Raw genomic sequence first — 15,645 nt, forward strand, 5'->3', positions numbered from 1 at the left:
CCATGCCCTCCATCAGGGCCATGTCAGCCTCCCTGCAGCCCTCATCAGTTTCCCAGTCTGAGCTGGCGGCCAGGTCAGAAGACGCTGTGCTGGCAGCAGCCTCTGCCCGCAGCTGGCCGGGCCTGGAGTCGGGCTCGGCCATGCCCTCGGGTGCGGGGCCACCGCTCTTTGTGCGCCGATGGTGCAGCAACCTGCGCAGTGTCTGCAGCAGAAGGAAGGGCGGCAAGAGAGGGACCTTCCATGGTCTGCTCCAAGCGCGGGGCCCTGCCGAGCAGTGCCGGCAGGCCCGGCCCAGGTGGGGATGGCCGCAGGTACCTGCGCTGCTCTGCGGAAGCGGCCACGGCTGGGCTCCTGCTCTTGCCGTCCGCTCTTTGGCTGCATCTGCCAAAGAGCGAGCGCAGCCAGAGCTGAGGGGCCGCCTCACAGAGGCGGAACAGAGAACACAGGCCAGCCCTGCACTCCCCAGGCAGGGACAACCCCCCGGGTGCCCAGGGGACGGAGTACGGCCATCAGGAGAACAGCCCCGGCCCCTGTCCCGTCCCATCCATGGGAATGGCCACAGGCATGGGATGGGATGGGATGGGATGGGATGGGATGGGATGGGATGGGATGGGATGGGATGGGATGGGATGGGATGGGGACAGGCTGGCCGCAGGCACCAGCCCTGCGGCCCAGCTCCGCCACTCACCATCCTGCAGCGGCTGTAAGTGCTCCGGCTCTGCAGGCTGCTGCGCTGGGCCAGCTGCAGGGCCTTTGCTTTTCTTGCCCCAAAGCCCCTTGAACAGGCTGAGCAGTCTGCCCGCCATCCCGCTCTCTGACCTCAAGGGCACCTTCCAGACAGATGCCACAGCAAGGGTCCGAGTCAGTGAGTGCTGCAGTGGTGCCTTGCAGGCACCTGCAACAGAGGAGCCTCAGCAAGGCTACAGGACAGCAAGTCCTGCACTCCAGGGCTCCTGCCACAATGACAGGAGACTCCTGGTGAACGATGGAGCTTGCCAAGTCCCACGGCCTGGCCACGAGGGCACCGGCCGCAGGGATGGGAGATGCCTTGCAAAAGCTCCGAGTCAGCGAGTCCCGAGGTCTGGCTGTGAGGCCAGCCGCAGGAGGAACGCCTGGGAAAAGCTCCGGGTCAGGGAGGAACGAGCCAGCTGTGCGGGGGCGCCTCACAGCACCGCTCTGTCCCGTCCTGTCCCGTCGCATGCACCCAGCACTGTGGCGTGGCCGCAGCAACGGCAGAGCCTATGTCAGCGCGTGTCACAAAGGGCTGCTCTGACATGCTGTCCCTTCCGTTCCCACGGTGACCCCGCTGCACCGTGTCACAAAGGGACACGCTGCCACGTGCCCCGGGGCCATCCCCTCCCCAGCCAAGGCGCCCCCGCGTGTCTAACACACCAGTGTCTAACACAGCCCTGGACACACCATGAGCCGCCAAGTGCTCGGCAAGGACTCTCCACGCTGCCCGCACAGCCCAGCTGGCTGCCAGCCCTGGAGCAGAACAGCTTCCAGCAAGCAAGAGGCAAAGGCATCTTGCCAAGAGTTAAAATACAGGCCAGATGCCATCGATGTCTGCATAAAGGCCTTTGAATTCACAGCTCTCTGAGAGGCATTTGGGGCTCTGGGCTGGACACAGATGATCCCCCTGTGTCCTGTGCTCCAAGAGGGGGGACACACCCTGCCACTGGTGCTTGCCTTGGTCTCTGCAGGCCCAGGCAGATGCCAAAGCTGCTCTTCACAGCCTTCTCCCTTGCCACGCCCCTGTGCCAAGTGCAAGGGGCCTCAAGGATGGAAAGGAGCGCAAGGAGCCAAAGGGAGCCAGCTGTACCTACCTCACTGGGGGCTCCTGGGCAAGCACTTGGCTTGAGAAGCAAGCCCCTCTCTTCCAAAGTGCCTCCATTTCCCGGGGAACACCAACATGCACGTAAGAAAGCCTGGCAAGGCTGAATTACTCGTGCACCTTGTAGCACAGGCACTCCAGCTGGAGCTCATCTTCCTTCTGCCGAGTCTGTTTCCTCATGTCCCTTGTGGTGCGCAGCCCTGGGCCCCCTAGAAACAAGAGGTGCCCGCTGCCCCTTCGAGTGCCAGAACTCCTGCCCGCGCTGACGGCAGCAAAAGCAGGCTGTTGCCAGCCAGGGAGCGGAGCCCTGTTCCCTCAGGAGGCTCTCCTCAGCCCCTTGCCCACTGTGCACGCAGCACTTCTGCCTGCCTGCCCAGAACGCTCTTGCCACAGCACAGCACAAGCTGGCCGGCTCTGGGCTCAGCACATCCCAAGCACAGGTCTCTGCAGGAAGACACAGCGGCTCTTTTGCAGCCTTGCCCCGCAGTGATGGGAAGGGGCCCCTGCCTCTGGTCTCACTTGCTTGGCTTTCTGCCTGCATCTGAGGCAGGGGCTGCCTGATTCCTCGCTTGTGGGGAGAGCAGAGCCGCCGGAAGCGCGCCCAGCGTGCAGGCACTGCCCGACAGCGCTGCGGCCGCTGGGACGCTGGCGCCCCCGAGTCCCAACCACTCCGCTGCCGCTGCTGCTTGATTTGCTTTTAGGCACAGACAAAGCTCACTGCTAGGCCACCATGGTCTCTGCTCCTGCCCTCTTCCTGTCCCTGGGTAGGGCTAGAGCATTGCTGTGCTTTCAGGAGGCTCTTGGCGGAAACTTGCGGCATTGCAAGCTCCTTTGCCCTGGCTGGATGCTTGCACTTGAATCCCTCACAGCTGGCTTCAGAGCACACTCCAGTTGGCTCTTCTAAAAACAGGCTCCTTTTCCCCTTCAGTGTGCTGGGCACGGCCTTGAAGTCCACGCTGCTGTGCAACTGGAGCAGCGGGACAGGGACCTTTGCAGCCTGAGCTGCCCTTGTTCCTCTCTGTCTGTGCACGGAACTCAGCGGGGAGGAGAAGGGCAGCAGGGCCCTGCGTGTCCCCGGGCTCAGGTTTTGCGCCGCTTCAGCTCCACAGAGACGCGGGTCAAGTGAAAAACCCAAAGAGTTTATTAGGGAAAAGCAAAGCCAAGGGGTCAGCTGGGAGGTAAAAAAGGGCATGGGCAGGGCCTGAGGGCGGCAGGGAAGGAGCTGCCAACAGGGAGGGAGCTGGCAAGAGCTGCTGGAGCTTGGCACAGGCTCAGCTGTGAGCAGCCAGAGCTGTGCCTGGAGCTGCAGCTGGTCCCTTCTGCCCTGCAGGTGGTCCCATCTTGGATGGGAACTGGAAATCTCCGAGGGAGGCCGCTCCAGGTGATGCAGGAGACAAAGGAAGTTCTGCAGATCTTCTTTGGAATTTCATGGGAATCCATATGCTGATGCAAGATGGGCTCTCATCTTCCCTGAGGGCTTGACGAGCTGGGAGAGGAACAGAGCCACGGTCAGAGGCCAGATTGAGGGAATCCAAGGAAAGCCTCCTGCCAGGGCCATCTTGCCATGGCCAGGAGGGAGCGGGAGACAAAGGCCAGAGAGCGGGGAGGCAGCTCAGCCAGGCAGCGCTGGCCATCAGGCTCACCTCCAGCAAGAAGGCCACAGCAGGCAGATGCCAGCAGGGCTGCTTCCCCACCAGCAGGCTGAGCAGGTGCGAGGCCATGTGGGGACACAAGGGGCTCAAGCCAGAGCGCATCTCCCTGGCAGGGGAAAAAGGCACCAAGGCCCTGAGCCGGGCGGGCAAACCTCTCCCAGGAGTGACTCCAGGAGGTCCCATCTTTCCCCAGCACTCTGCAAGGGGACACGGGCCCCTTGGGAGGCGGCTGCTGCTGGGCATCCTCCTCTGGCAGCCCTTTGCAGACTGCTGGGCCCTCCCTCGGTGACAAGGCCCTCTTGCTTACAAGCCCAGGAACTGCGTGGGGCACTCCGGGCACGGGGCACAAATGCTGGCAGTGGCGGCGGGGAGTAGGGGATCTCACCTGGCCAGCAGGCCCGCTGCATAGTGCTGGGTGTGGGCACAGAGCAGGGTGTCCCAGAGCTGCTTGTGCTCCAGAGCCAGCAGGTTCTTGCCAAAGCCCACTTGGGAGAGCAGAGCCTTCATGGTCTGCACTGCAAACCTGTGTGCCGAGAAAAGGCCGGGTCACTCTGGGAGCACTGGCTCTGGCCACAAGGGAGTGGGAAGGACAGGCTGACTGGCACCTGTTGGGCTGGCTGGCAAGGCCGTGTTCCTCCCAGCACGCTCTCCAGAAGCTCTGGCTTTCCACATCCTCTGCCCTCTGCTCTGTGGTGATGAAAATTCGCAAGAGCAGAGCCACAAGCAGGTGGGGAGAATGAAGGACTATTGCATAGTGCCACTCGGGCATGCATGCAATCCTCCACAGCACCAGAGTTGCCTGCAAGAGACAAAGCAGCCCCAGGCAGCGCTCAGCACCGAGGTGTCCATGAGGCAGGGCCCCAGGGGAGAGGCAGGGGGAGCAGCCAGCCTGCTGCCCCTAGCCCAGCTTTCAGCCCAGGCAGGGAGCTGCAGGGTGGGGAGAGCATGGAGAGCTTCTGAGAAGGCCACCTGGAGGGCCAGACTAGGCCAGCTCCAGAAACTCACAGCCAGGGCAAGGACGGCCTGGTTGTCCCCGCTGCAGAGGAAGCCGCCGTACGCTGGCTGCTCCTCTATGGCAGAGAGCAGCGCTGGAAGCACCTCCTCCACGGCTACTGCTGAGGTGCCCATGGCCCTCCACATCAGCGCGGCCGCTCTGTGGGAGCAGAGCTGTGTGTCAGTACCGTGCCCCGTGCAGCTGCAGGGGGCCGGGAGGGAGCATGGCAGCAGGCTCAGGAAACAGAGGGGCCCCACGGTGCCGGTGCTCTCCGCCTGTCTGGCAGAGCCCGCTGGACAGGCTGTACAGGGCCAGGGGTCCTACGGGCCGGTGAGCACCGAGCTCTGCAGGCAGTTGTGCCCCGTACCCGTCACACGTTGGGGCACAGCGCAGGAGACTCATCACCACGTGGGCAGGGTGTTCTTCAGTCAGGCTGACAATGGCCATTTGCAGCCCGGCGTCCACAGACTCACAGGACGTGAGTCTCTGCAGCATGGCTCTCACCGCAGCTTGCACCTGCAGGAAGCAGCATGGGGAAGACTTGGAGTGCCGTCCAAGGCAGCAAGTGGCCCAGCTTCCCCCAAGAAGTGCTTGCCTTCCCAGCCCAGTGTGATGGGGCTGAGGGGGCCCAGCGGACATGGCTTGAGGGGCCACGTCATCCTGGGAGGCCTTGGGCCCTGGCCCCAGGCTGCTGCGGAGAATAAAAAGCCTTCTGCAAAAACTCCAGAGTGGGTCCAGGACTCACAGGCAGCGTGGGCATGGCTTCAGTCTCTGCCATGGCCTGAGTGATGGTGTTGCTGGTGGCCATGCCCTCCATCAGGGCCATGTCAGCCTCCCTGCAGCCCTCATCAGTTTCCCAGTCTGAGCTGGCGGCCAGGTCAGAAGACGCTGTGCTGGCAGCAGCCTCTGCCCGCAGCTGGCCGGGCCTGGAGTCGGGCTCGGCCATGCCCTCGGGTGCGGGGCCACCGCTCTTTGTGCGCCGATGGTGCAGCAACCTGCGCAGTGTCTGCAGCAGAAGGAAGGGCGGCAAGAGAGGGACCTTCCATGGTCTGCTCCAAGCGCGGGGCCCTGCCGAGCAGTGCCGGCAGGCCCGGCCCAGGTGGGGATGGCCGCAGGTACCTGCGCTGCTCTGCGGAAGCGGCCACGGCTGGGCTCCTGCTCTTGCCGCCGCTCCTTGGCTGCATCTGCCAAAGAGCGAGCGCAGCCAGAGCTGAGGGGCCGCCTCACAGAGGCGGAACAGAGAACACAGGCCAGCCCTGCACTCCCCAGGCAGGGACAACCCCCCGGGTGCCCAGGGGACGGAGTACGGCCATCAGGAGAACAGCCCCGGCCCCTGTCCCGTCCCATCCATGGGAATGGCCACAGGCATGGGATGGGATGGGATGGGATGGGATGGGATGGGATGGGATGGGATGGGATGGGATGGGATGGGATGGGATGGGATGGGACGGGGACAGGCTGGCCGCAGGCACCAGCCCTGCGGCCCAGCTCCGCCACTCACCATCCTGCAGCGGCTGTAAGTGCTCTGGCTCTGCAGGCTGCTGCGCTGGGCCAGCTGCAGGGCCTTTGCTTTTCTTGCCCCAAAGCCCCTTGAACAGGCTGAGCAGTCTGCCCGCCATCCCGCTCTCTGACCTCAAGGGCACCTTCCAGACAGATGCCACAGGAAGGGTCCGAGTCAGTGAGTGCTGCAGTGGTGCCTTGCAGGCACCTGCAACAGAGGAGCCTCAGCAAGGCTACAGGACAGCAAGTCCTGCACTCCAGGGCTCCTGCCACAATGACAGGAGACTCCTGGTGAACGATGGAGCTTGCCAAGTCCCACGGCCTGGCCACGAGGGCACTGGCCGCAGGGATGGGAGATGCCTTGCAAAAGCTCCGAGTCAGCGAGTCCCGAGGTCTGGCTGTGAGGCCAGCCGCAGGAGGAACGCCTGGGAAAAGCTCCGGGTCAGGGAGGAACGAGCCAGCTGTGCGGGGGCGCCTCACAGCACCGCTCTGTCCCGTCCTGTCCCGTCGCATGCGCCCAGCACTGTGGCGTGGCCGCAGCAACGGCAGAGCCTATGTCAGCGCGTGTCACAAAGGGCTGCTCTGACATGCTGTCCCTTCCGTTCCCACGGTGACCCCGCTGCACCGTGTCACAAAGGGACACGCTGCCACGTGCCCCGGGGCCATCCCCTCCCCAGCCAAGGCGCCCCCGCGTGTCTAACACACCAGTGTCTAACACAGCCCTGGACACACCATGAGCCGCCAAGTGCTCGGCAAGGACTCTCCACGCTGCCCGCACAGCCCAGCTGGCTGCCAGCCCTGGAGCAGAACAGCTTCCAGCAAGCAAGAGGCAAAGGCATCTTGCCAAGAGTTAAAATACAGGCCAGATGCCATCGATGTCTGCATAAAGGCCTTTGAATTCACAGCTCTCTGAGAGGCATTTGGGGCTCTGGGCTGGACACAGATGATCCCCCTGTGTCCTGTGCTCCAAGAGGGGGGACACACCCTGCCACTGGTGCTTGCCTTGGTCTCTGCAGGCCCAGGCAGATGCCAAAGCTGCTCTTCACAGCCTTCTCCCTTGCCACGCCCCTGTGCCAAGTGCAAGGGGCCTCAAGGATGGAAAGGAGCGCAAGGAGCCAAAGGGAGCCAGCTGTACCTACCTCACTGGGGGCTCCTGGGCAAGCACTTGGCTTGAGAAGCAAGCCCCTCTCTTCCAAAGTGCCTCCATTTCCCGGGGAACACCAACATGCACGTAAGAAAGCCTGGCAAGGCTGAATTACTCGTGCACCTTGTAGCACAGGCACTCCAGCTGGAGCTCATCTTCCTTCTGCCGAGTCTGTTTCCTCATGTCCCTTGTGGTGCGCAGCCCTGGGCCCCCTAGAAACAAGAGGTGCCCGCTGCCCCTTCGAGTGCCAGAACTCCTGCCCGCGCTGACGGCAGCAAAAGCAGGCTGTTGCCAGCCAGGGAGCGGAGCCCTGTTCCCTCAGGAGGCTCTCCTCAGCCCCTTGCCCACTGTGCACGCAGCACTTCTGCCTGCCTGCCCAGAACGCTCTTGCCACAGCACAGCACAAGCTGGCCGGCTCTGGGCTCAGCACAGCCCAAGCACAGGTCTCTGCAGGAAGACACAGCGGCTCTTTTGCAGCCTTGCCCCGCAGTGATGGGAAGGGGCCCCTGCCTCTGGTCTCACTTGCTTGGCTTTCTGCCTGCATCTGAGGCAGGGGCTGCCTGATTCCTCGCTTGTGGGGAGAGCAGAGCCGCCGGAAGCGCGCCCAGCGTGCAGGCACTGCCCGACAGCGCTGCGGCCGCTGGGACGCTGGCACCCCCGAGTCCCAACCACTCCGCTGCCGCTGCTGCTTGATTTGCTTTTAGGCACAGACAAAGCTCACTGCTAGGCCACCATGGTCTCTGCTCCTGCCCTCTTCCTGTCCCTGTGTAGGGCTAGAGCATTGCTGTGCTTTCAGGAGGCTCTTGGCGGAAACTTGCGGCATTGCAAGCTCCTTTGCCCTGGCTGGATGCTTGCACTTGAATCCCTCACAGCTGGCTTCAGAGCACACTCCAGTTGGCTCTTCTAAAAACAGGCTCCTTTTCCCCTTCAGTGTGCTGGGCACGGCCTTGAAGTCCACGCTGCTGTGCAACTGGAGCAGCGGGACAGGGACCTTTGCAGCCTGAGCTGCCCTTGTTCCTCTCTGTCTGTGCACGGAACTCAGCGGGGAGGAGAAGGGCAGCAGGGCCCTGCGTGTCCCCGGGCTCAGGTTTTGCGCCGCTTCAGCTCCACAGAGACGCGGGTCAAGTGAAAAACCCAAAGAGTTTATTAGGGAAAAGCAAAGCCAAGGGGTCAGCTGGGAGGTAAAAAAGGGCATGGGCAGGGCCTGAGGGCGGCAGGGAAGGAGCTGCCAACAGGGAGGGAGCTGGCAAGAGCTGCTGGAGCTTGGCACAGGCTCAGCTGTGAGCAGCCAGAGCTGTGCCTGGAGCTGCAGCTGGTCCCTTCTGCCCTGCAGGTGGTCCCATCTTGGATGGGAACTGGAAATCTCCGAGGGAGGCCGCTCCAGGTGATGCAGGAGACAAAGGAAGTTCTGCAGATCTTCTTTGGAATTTCATGGGAATCCATATGCTGATGCAAGATGGGCTCTCATCTTCCCTGAGGGCTTGACGAGCTGGGAGAGGAACAGAGCCACGGTCAGAGGCCAGATTGAGGGAATCCAAGGAAAGCCTCCTGCCAGGGCCATCTTGCCATGGCCAGGAGGGAGCGGGAGACAAAGGCCAGAGAGCTGGCAGGCAGCTCAGCCAGGCAGCGCTGGCCATCAGGCTCATCTCCAGCAAGAAGGCCACAGCAGGCAGATGCCAGCAGGGCTGCTTCCCCACCAGCAGGCTGAGCAGGTGCGAGGCCATGTGGGGACACAAGGGGCTCAAGCCAGAGCGCATCTCCCTGGCAGGGGAAAAAGGCACCAAGGCCCTGAGCCGGGCGGGCAAACCTCTCCCAGGAGTGACTCCAGGAGGTCCCATCTTTCCCCAGCACTCTGCAAGGGGACACGGGCCCCTTGGGAGGCGGCTGCTGCTGGGCATCCTCCTCTGCCAGCCCTTTGCAGTCTGCTGGGCCCTCCCTCGGTGACAAGGCCCTCTTGCTTACAAGCCCAGGAACTGCGTGGGGCACTCCGGGCACGGGGCACAAATGCTGGCAGTGGCGGCGGGGAGTAGGGGATCTCACCTGGCCAGCAGGCCCGCTGCATAGTGCTGGGTGTGGGCACAGAGCAGGGTGTCCCAGAGCTGCTTGTGCTCCAGAGCCAGCAGGTTCTTGCCAAAGCCCACTTGGGAGAGCAGAGCCTTCATGGTCTGCACTGCAAACCTGTGTGCCGAGAAAAGGCCGGGTCACTCTGGGAGCACTGGCTCTGGCCACAAGGGAGTGGGAAGGACAGGCTGACTGGCACCTGTTGGGCTGGCTGGGAAGGCCGTGTTCCTCCCAGCACGCTCTCCAGAAGCTCTGGCTTTCCACATCCTCTGCCCTCTGCTCTGTGGTGATGAAAATTCGCAAGAGCAGAGCCACAAGCAGGTGGGGAGAATGAAGGACTATTGCATAGTGCCACTCGGGCATGCATGCAATCCTCCACAGCACCAGAGTTGCCTGCAAGAGACAAAGCAGCCCCAGGCAGCGCTCAGCACCGAGGTGTCCATGAGGCAGGGCCCCAGGGGAGAGGCAGGGGGAGCAGCCAGCCTGCTGCCCCTAGCCCAGCTTTCAGCCCAGGCAGGGAGCTGCAGGGTGGGGAGAGCATGGAGAGCTTCTGAGAAGGCCACCTGGAGGGCCAGACTAGGCCAGCTCCAGAAACTCACAGCCAGGGCAAGGACGGCCTGGTTGTCCCCACTGCAGAGGAAGCCGCCGTACGCTGGCTGCTCCTCTATGGCAGAGAGCAGCGCTGGAAGCACCTCCTCCACGGCTACTGCTGAGGTGCCCATGGCCCTCCACATCAGCGCGGCCGCTCTGTGGGAGCAGAGCTGTGCGTCAGTACCGTGCCCCGTGCAGCTGCAGGGGGCCGGGAGGGAGCATGGCAGCAGGCTCAGGAAACAGAGGGGCCCCACGGTGCCGGTGCTCTCCGCCTGTCTGGCAGAGCCCGCTGGACAGGCTGTACAGGGCCAGGGGTCCTACGGGCCGGTGAGCACCGAGCTCTGCAGGCAGTTGTGCCCCGTACCCGTCACACGTTGGGGCACAGCGCAGGAGACTCATCACCACGTGGGCAGGGTGTTCTTCAGTCAGGCTGACAATGGCCATTTGCAGCCCGGCGTCCACAGACTCACAGGACGTGAGTCTCTGCAGCATGGCTCTCACCGCAGCTTGCACCTGCAGGAAGCAGCATGGGGAAGACTTGGAGTGCCGTCCAAGGCAGCAAGTGGCCCAGCTTCCCCCAAGAAGTGCTTGCCTTCCCAGCCCAGTGTGATGGGGCTGAGGGGGCCCAGCGGACATGGCTTGAGGGGCCACGTCATCCTGGGAGGCCTTGGGCCCTGGCCCCAGGCTGCTGCGGAGAATAAAAAGCCTTCTGCAAAAACTCCAGAGTGGGTCCAGGACTCACAGGCAGCGTGGGCATGGCTTCAGTCTCTGCCATGGCCTGAGTGATGGTGTTGCTGGTGGCCATGCCCTCCATCAGGGCCATGTCAGCCTCCCTGCAGCCCTCATCAGTTTCCCAGTCTGAGCTGGCGGCCAGGTCAGAAGACGCTGTTCTGGCAGCAGCCTCTGCCCGCAGCTGGCCGGGCCTGGAGTCGGGCTCGGCCATGCCCTCGGGTGCGGGGCCACTGCTCTTTGTGCGCCGATGGTGCAGCAACCTGCGCAGTGTCTGCAGCAGAAGGAAGGGCGGCAAGAGAGGGACCTTCCATGGTCTGCTCCAAGCGCGGGGCCCTGCCGAGCAGTGCCGGCAGGCCCGGCCCAGGTGGGGATGGCCGCAGGTACCTGCGCTGCTCTGCGGAAGCGGCCACGGCTGGGCTCCTGCTCTTGCCGCCGCTCCTTGGCTGCATCTGCCAAAGAGCGAGCGCAGCCAGAGCTGAGGGGCCGCCTCACAGAGGCGGAACAGAGAACACAGGCCAGCTCTGCACTCCCCAGGCAGGGACAACCCCCCGGGTGCCCAGGGGACGGAGTACGGCCATCAGGAGAACAGCCCCGGCCCCTGTCCCGTCCTATCCATGGGAATGGCCACAGGCATGGGATGGGATGGGATGGGATGGGATGGGATGGGATGGGATGGGATGGGATGGGATGGGATGGGGGACAGGCTGGCCGCAGGCACCAGCCCTGCGGCCCAGCTCCGCCACTCACCATCCTGCAGCGGCTGTAAGTGCTCCGGCTCTGCAGGCTGCTGCGCTGGGCCAGCTGCAGGGCCTTTGCTTTTCTTGCCCCAAAGCCCCTTGAACAGGCTGAGCAGTCTGCCCGCCATCCCGCTCTCTGACCTCAAGGGCACCTTCCAGACAGATGCCACAGCAAGGGTCCGAGTCAGTGAGTGCTGCAGTGGTGCCTTGCAGGCACCTGCAACAGAGGAGCCTCAGCAAGGCTACAGGACAGCAAGTCCTGCACTCCAGGGCTCCTGCCACAATGACAGGAGACTCCTGGTGAACGATGGAGCTTGCCAAGTCCCATGGCCTGGCCACGAGGGCACCGGCCGCAGGGATGGGAGATGCCTTGCAAAAGCTCCGAGTCAGCGAGTCCCGAGGTCTGGCTGTGAGGCCAGCCGCAGGAGGAACGCCTGGGAAAAGCTCCGGGTCAGGGAGGAACGAGCCAGCTGTGCGGGGGCGCCTCACAGCACCGCTCTGTCCCGTCCTGTCCCGTCGCATGCGCCCAGCACTGTGGCGTGGCCGCAGCAACGGCAGAGCCTATGTCAGCGCGTGTCACAAAGGGCTGCTCTGACATGCTGTCCCTTCCGTTCCCACGGTGACCCCGCTGCACCGTGTCACAAAGGGACACGCTGCCACGTGCCCCGGGGCCATCCCCTCCCCAGCCAAGGCGCCCCCGCGTGTCTAACACACCAGTGTCTAACACAGCCCTGGACACACCATGAGCCGCCAAGTGCTCGGCAAGGACTCTCCACGCTGCCCGCACAGCCCAGCTGGCTGCCAGCCCTGGAGCAGAACAGCTTCCAGCAAGCAAGAGGCAAAGGCATCTTGCCAAGAGTTAAAATACAGGCCAGATGCCATCGATGTCTGCATAAAGGCCTTTGAATTCACAGCTCTCTGAGAGGCATTTGGGGCTCTGGGCTGGACACAGATGATCCCCCTGTGTCCTGTGCTCCAAGAGGGGGGACACACCCTGCCACTGGTGCTTGCCTTGGTCTCTGCAGGCCCAGGCAGATGCCAAAGCTGCTCTTCACAGCCTTCTCCCTTGCCACGCCCCTGTGCCAAGTGCAAGGGGCCTCAAGGATGGAAAGGAGCGCAGGAGCGCTCCCTCCTGGGAGCGCTCCTCCTCAAAGGGAGCCAGCTGTACCTACCTCACTGGGGGCTCCTGGGCAAGCACTTGGCTTGAGAAGCAAGCCCCTCTCTTCCAAAGTGCCTCCATTTCCCGGGAACACCAACATGCACGTAAGAAAGCCTGGCAAGGCTGAATTACTCGTGCACCTTGTAGCACAGGCACTCCAGCTGGAGCTCATCTTCCTTCTGCCGAGTCTGTTTCCTCATGTCCCTTGTGGTGCGCAGCCCTGGGCCCCCTAGAAACAAGAGGTGCCCGCTGCCCCTTCGAGTGCCAGAACTCCTGCCCGCGCTGACGGCAGCAAAAGCAGGCTGTTGCCAGCCAGGGAGCGGAGCCCTGTTCCCTCAGGAGGCTCTCCTCAGCCCCTTGCCCGCTGTGCACGCAGCACTTCTGCCTGCCTGCCCAGAACGCTCTTGCCACAGCACAGCACAAGCTGGCCGGCTCTGGGCTCAGCACAGCCCAAGCACAGGTCTCTGCAGGAAGACACAGCGGCTCTTTTGCAGCCTTGCCCCGCAGTGATGGGAAGGGGCCCCTGCCTCTGCTCTCACTTGCTTGGCTTTCTGCCTGTTCCAGGACAGCAGCCAGGCAGAAAGGGACCTGCAGGGACTGATGGACAGCAGGCTGGACATGAGGCAGCAGTGTGTCCAGGTGGCCAAGAAGGCCAATGGCTCCTGGCCTGGCTCAGGAATGGTGGGGCCAGCAGGAGCAGAGCTGCTGTGCCAGCACTGATCTGCCCCCAGCTCTGCACATAGACATTGCTGCTGCAGCTCCAGAGAAGGGAACACAAGGGCATCTCTGGAAAATCTTTGCTGGGTGATGCTTTAGTTTCTTTAAAGACACACGGAGTGCAGCCCCTCACTGACACAGTCTGTGGCCACAGGGAAGATGGAGAGAAAAAAAATGAGAAATGGCAAAACCAATGGCTTTTCTTTGTGGACAATATTAAATAAATCAAACATGGGGGGAAAAAAGAACAAACCCAGAACCAAACCCAAAGGAATCATCAAAGGTGATTTATATTACATGGCCTGTCCCTGCTGCAGCCCCAGCACTGCCGCCCCCAGGGCTGTGCCCAGCCCCGAGAGCACTCAGGCCCTGCAGCAACACCAGGGCCACCAGGGCAGCGGGGCAGGGCCACGGCAGCAGCGCTGGCAACACCAAGTGCTGCTGCTGCTGCTGGGCACAGCTGCTGGGCCAGGACTGATCTGCCCTAGCCCTGCACACAGACATTGCTGCTGCAGCTCCAGAGAAGGCAACAAAAGGGCATCTCTGCAGAAAACTCTGCTGGGAGATCCTTTAGTTCATTTAAAGCCATCAAGAGTGCAGCCCCTCATTAACACAGTCTGTGGGCACAGGGAAGGTGGAGAGAAACAGAAGGGGAAATGGCAGAAACAATGACATTTCTCTGTGGACCATATAGTTAGGCTTGACAGCTAACTTACAAGCAAAGCTGAGTTAATAGATGAAATAACAATTGATGATTTTAGATTGTATCCATAGCAAGAAAGAAGACAAGGCATTAGCATGGGAATAGATTAGAAAAGATACATGTAGATTTTTGTTAGGTAGATTAGATGCATAAGTAAATGTGTATGCATAGCTTATTAAATTTCTGTAAAACTTTTGCCAATTATATTGATACTAATAGCTTTGTTCTAATTAAAATAATAACTTATTGTGATGTAATTAATGACTTAAAATGATGTTTTCTTAAAAGTATATAAACTAGAGAACATGAAATATAAAAACATTTTCTTCTTTGACCCTAATCACGTGTGTGTAGGTCACATTCAATCTAACAGTATCAGACAAGATTAATAAAGTAAAACAAAGAAAAAGAACCTCCAAAATGAAACCAACAAGTATCAAAACCAACTTTTATTACAAGTGATTTGCAGAAATTGGCCAGCACTTTATTTTTTCTGAAACCATCCAGTCATCAGTCTCCACACAGCAGCCTTGAGCTCCTGGTTCCTCAGGCTGTAGATGAGGGGGTTCAGGGCTGGAGGCACCACCGAGTACAGAACTGACAGGACCAGATCCAGCGATGGGGAGGACATGGAGCGAGGCTTCACGTAGGCAAATGAGGCAGTGCTGACAAACAGGGACACCACGGCCAGGTGAGGGAGGCAGGTGGAAAAGGCTTTGTGCCGTCCCTGCTCAGAGGGGATCCTGTGCACAGCCCTGAAGATCTGCACATAGGAGAAAACAATGAACACAAAACAGCCAAGTGATAAACAAAGGCCTACCACAATGAGCCCAAATTTCCTGAGATTGGAGTGTGAGCAGGAGAGCTTGAGGATCGGGGGCACATCACATAAGAAGTGGCCCAGGGCATTGCCATGGCACAGGGGCAGGGAAAATGTATTGGCCGTGTGCATGAGAGCATTGAGAAAGGCACTGGCCCAGGCAGCTGCTGCCATGTGGGCACAAGCTCTGCTGCCCAGGAGGGTCCCGTAGTGCAGGGGTTTGCAGATGGACATGTAGCGGTCGTAGCACATCACGGTCAGGAGGAAATACTCTGTTGAAATGAAGAACAGAAAGAAAAAGAGCTGAGCAGCACATCCAGTGTAGGAGATGTTCCTGGTGTCCCAGAGGGAATTGTGCATGGCTTTGGGGACAGTGGTGCAGATGGAGCCCAGGTCGCTGAGGGCCAGGTTGAGCAGGAAGAAGAACATGGGTGTGTGCAGGTGGTGGCCGCAGGCTACGGCGCTGATGATGAGGCCGTTGCCCAGGAGGGCAGCCAGGGAGATGCCCAGCAAGAGGCAGAAGTGCAGGAGCTGCAGCTGCCGCGTGTCTGCCAATGCCAGCAGGAGGAAGTGCCTGATGGAGCTGCTGTTGGACATTTGCTGTGATGCCTTATCATGGGGATCTGTAAAAAAAGTAATCATGGAATAATTGGGTTTGGAGAGGACTTGAAATATCCCAGCACAGCCTGGGGGCACTTTCCCCCCACTGCCTGCCCAGGGCTCTGCTGCCTGGAGCTGTCCCTGCCAGCAGCTGCTTCCCTGTGCCCAGGGCTGGGCCCTGCCAGTGCTGCCAGAGCCCAGCCCAGCCCTGGGGGCTCAGCTCTGCCCTGCAGAGCCCTCCCAGCTCAGGCACTGCCCAGGGGCAGCTCTGGCTCTGCAGGCTCTGATGGCAACGTCAGAGCAACCCTGAGGAGGCTGGAGAAGCAAAACTGATGCTGCCTCTAAGGGCTGATTTCAGTCACTGCCCAATTTATTCAGAACTGAGAGAAATTTTTTTCATT

The sequence above is a fragment of the Molothrus ater genome, chromosome 31 (genome assembly GCF_012460135.2).
Source record: "Molothrus ater isolate BHLD 08-10-18 breed brown headed cowbird chromosome 31, BPBGC_Mater_1.1, whole genome shotgun sequence".
NCBI lineage: Eukaryota > Metazoa > Chordata > Aves > Passeriformes > Icteridae > Molothrus > Molothrus ater.